We start from the raw sequence: 4,614 nt of genomic DNA on the forward strand, positions 1-4,614 counted from the left end.
TTTTGTAGCAAAAAAAAAAAAAAAAAAAGTAGCTTCATGGGATATGTATTTCTTCTTCTTCTTTTTTTTCCTTAAGAGAGATTTTTTGCTATAGGGCACATGTGCTCACTGGACAGACAGAGAGAGACTAAGAGATAGAAAATGAGAAATCACCCCCCAGGGGATGATCATCCTACAATCTCTACCCCTCCATTTTCCTCTCGGGATTTTGGACATGCAGCCTGAGCGTAAGCTGCTGGGTCTGGGACTTGAACCACAGTCAACTGCGTGGCACTCCAGTGATGTAACCATTATGCCAACTGCGTGGCACTCCAGTGATGTAACCATTACGCCATCTGCTGGTCCCTGTATTTCTACATCCTAAAATGTTTAATACATGGAATATTTGAAACAAATCACATTTACAGGAAAGTGAAATTGTCCTTCAAGATTTTTTTTCAGTTCTTGCTAGAAAGTAGATTCAGAGAGGAATATACCAAGACAGGAAGCTCAAAATGAAAACATGCTTAGCTATTCTTTCCCTTGAAACTTTTTTTGGAGAGGTTTTTGCTATAGGGCACGTGCGCTCACCAAACAGAGAGAGACAGAGAGACAGAAAGCAAGAAATCACCCCCTGGGGGGATGGCCACGCCACAATCCCTTCTCCTCCATTCTCCTCTCGGGATCTTGAGCATGCACACACACGCACCCAGCGTGAGTTTAAGCTACCGGGTCCGGGACACGAACCGCGGTTGACTACGTGGGAGTCCAGTGACATAGCCATTATGCTAACTGCTGGCCCCTCCCTTGAAACTTTTTAGAAAACAGATCACTCTTGAATTTAACAGCCTACCTCCTGGATGCAGCTTGATAAACAGGTATTCCTCGGGATGACGTTGGAAGAGCTCCCAATTTGCCTGTACTGGTTCTGCTGCTCCGAAAGCCACTCAGCACTCAAGAGCCAAGTCAGGGTGACAAGTGGCATTTTCATGGAGAAAGGTGTATTATTGGAATGATGCTTGACTGGGAAGACAGCAGAACTCAAGACTCTCCAAAACCATCTCTCTGAACAGCCAGGACTACTGGGTTTCATAGGAAAACATGACCAGGGGAGGTGGGGCAAGCAGGTGTTTCTAATCTATTAAGCTACTGTGGGGCAGTTTCAGTAGATCAGACAACTGGGCTGGTTATCTCCATCTGGTTTTTGGAAGAATCGTTCAAACACACAGTTATGTCTATCTGGTTCTCGTAAAGCTTAACTACAATACAACCTGAGAACAAGGAACCAAGGAGGTAAGGAATATAAATGTCTGTCTTGAAAAAGCAGAAGACTTGGGAACCAGCAGTTAGCGTAATGGCTATGTCGCTGGACTCCCACATAGTCGACTGCAGTTCACGTCCCGGACCGGGAGGCTTAAAACACACGCTGAGTGCATGTGCGAGCGTGCCCAAGATCTCGAGAGAAGGGATTGCGGCGTGACCTACCCCCCTGGGGGGTGATTTCTCGCTTTCTGTCTCTCTGTCTCTCCCTGTCTGTCTGGTGAGCGCACGCGCCCTATAGCGAAAACCTCTCCAAAAAAGAAAAAGCAGAAGACTGTCAGGTAAATAATAAATCAGTTAGGCCATAATGACGGGCCGGTAACATAGGGGTCTCTGGCCCAGCCTACTGGACTCGGGGGAATGTGTTCTACAGGCGGAGAATGGGCAGAGTTCATTATGAGACGGTTCATTTCCATCTTCCTGCTTTGACTTGAGGCTGGTTAACAGGCCTCCTTAGATCACAACGCAAACATTTATGACTTTTCTGGATAAACATCGAACTCAGAGTGGAGCTGAAATTAGATTTCTTAACTTTAGAATTTTAACTGGGCTACTCTATTCTTTTGGCACTTTAGACTCTATGGCCTTAAATTTTTAACTAGTCATGTAGATGAGATGATCAATTATAAATGTTTCTAAAATAAACTCTCAGTCAATTTTTATTTCGGCTGTCTCCATTAAAAAAATAACCTCAGGATAAGTTATAAATACTTCTACCATTACTAACTTTAATGTTCATTCCAGTCTAAATAAGTCATGGTTTTCCACGGTACTTGGATGTTGCTTCTTTACGCTAAAGCATTGTCTCTCAGACTGTGTATGCTGAAATGATGGGATTTTTTTAAACATTTCACTTCTAAGAAACATATACAAGAGTATCTCAAAGAGTCCATGGAGAAGTGGAATTGAAGTCAAATTTCCTTTTGGTGGAAAAATTTTCAAATTGTTTTTATAATTGTTTATTTAGTTTAATTAATTTATTACTTTTTTTTTTTTCAATTTGACCAGAGAGAGACATAGAGAGAGAGAGAGAGGGGGAAAGTGAGAAAGCAAGTCACCAGGTCCATGGCTTGAACCATAGTTAGCCATGTGGAGAGTCTGGCGTCTTAACCAACATACCACCTGCTGGCTCCATCCAAGTTTTTTTTTTTCTTCATAATAATGTATCCATTTTTCATGAACTTTCTGAGGACTCCTGTAAGAATAAAATTCCTAGGCCCGCTTCATGGCACAGGGCTAATGCATTGCTCAAGAGAAGCTGGGATCCACATGAGGTCTAGTTCAAATCCCTGACCTGGTCACCCTGAAAAATGCCAGGTATGCATAGGAGTGACCATTAGCTGAGGGAGGGAGGAGGATTGCAGCATGACCAAACACTGTGGAGGGTGCTCATCTCTGTCTCTCTTCCTCTCATGTGTGTGCACATGAATAAAGAGAAAAATCAAATACTTAAAAAAATTAGAAATGTAGTAAGGTCCCATTTTTAAAATTAGAGTTAACAGATACAAAATGACTTTCAAATTACTATTAAAGTTTCTAAGTCTCAGTTTCTTTGCTTATCTCAACTAGGACGACCACAGTGTGCATTCCAGGCCTGGAGCCTTACTATGAGCAGCATTGAGCAAAAGCTTCTAGAATTGAATGAAAACACTTAAGGAGACACCCTTGAGCCATCTTAACGAAAAATAAATTTGGGCCAGCATATGATGTGGTGGTTAAGGCGCTAGATTCCCACATGGTCAACCGTGGTTCAAGTCCTGGACCTGATAGCTTCGTATATGTGTGTCCAAAATCCCAAGAGGAGAATGGAGGAGAAGGGATTGCATTGTGGCTATCCCCTGGGGGCTGATTTCTCACTCTCTGTCTCTCCAGCAATGACACACTTCCTATAGAGAAAAAAAATGAATATGGAAGATTTACTGCTGAGTGAAGCGAGCCAGGTTATGAAGGAGAGCCATTGTATGTCCCCACTTAATATATACCAAGTTTCTGCACTCTATGACTGAAACTGAATGACTAAAGGATATAGAAACACAGTAAATGGTTGTGAATACCAGTAAATGGTTGGTGGGTCAAGGAATAGAGGCTAAGGAAGGTCATTAAGGAGAAAAATGGAGAGGCAAAGCATTAATGAGACAAAGAAATGGGGTATTATCTGTTGAAGATAATTATTATCAACTGGACTGGGGATAAATGTAAACATGTTGAAATATTCACTTTGCGCACTAAATGACATGATTGAATATATAAAAGAAACTGAAATAAGATAAAAAAAAGAAGAAAGTGGATGAATATGGAAGATTTACTGCTGAGTGAAGCAAGCCACGCTATGAAAAAGACATTGTATGTCACCACTTAACATACACCAACTGTGTGCACTCTGTTGCAAAAACTAAAAGATTAGAGGATATAGAAACATGAAAAATGGTTATGGATACTGAATACAGTGTGGGAAAAGGATGAGAAGAGTGAGAAGAAAGGAATCAATAGAAAAATAGAGTCAAGATATTTAAGGGACACAGAAATGGGAGATTGTTGATGATAACGTGTATGGTATCTTCAACTGGACTGGTGTTAAGAGTATTTATGTTGGGTAATTCGTTTTACAAACTGTACAGATATACAGAGATTGAATGTATAAAATAATAATTAAAAATGTAATAAAAAATAAAAATTAAATTAAAAAACCCAAGCAAGCAAACAAACTCAATAAATAAATAAATACATTTGAGCCAGCAGGTGGTATGGTGGTTAAGGCACTGGATCCCACACAATCAACTTTGCAGTTTGAGTCCTGGACCTGTGCTTGAAAAACACACTGGATGCTGTGCCTGGACGCCCCAAATCCCAAGGGTAGAAGGAGAAGGGATTGTGGCGTGGCCATTTCCTTCTCTCTTTGCATCATCTCTCTGTCTCTCTCCAGTGAGTGCATGAAATCTATGGTAAAATCTAAAAAAGAAAAAGAGATTTAATTCATGGCATTGTTAAGCTGTCATAGAGATGCCATTTCTATATTTTTTTCTCTTATTTGGTGCCTTGTATGTCTTATGCCCGGATTTAGCTTTACACATTGCTTAGGAACTCATGAAGAACAATGATTCAGAGAGTTTTTCGTGAGCCAACAGAAAACCTGGTACTCGCGGCAGAGATATTCTAAATTTTCTCAGTAGCTTTTTAGAAAGAAATTCCTAACTCACTTTCCCTCTACTGTTTGACAGTTAGGTACAGCATCAAATATTCTTAAAGGAAATACCCAGTAAGAACATTCTGATGCTCATTGTTCCATACTTGGAACAAATAAGCCCTGTCATCCTT

This window comes from Tupaia chinensis, unplaced genomic scaffold (assembly GCF_000334495.1).
Source record: "Tupaia chinensis unplaced genomic scaffold, TupChi_1.0 Scaffold000503_1, whole genome shotgun sequence".
NCBI classification, from domain to species: Eukaryota; Metazoa; Chordata; class Mammalia; order Scandentia; family Tupaiidae; genus Tupaia; species Tupaia belangeri.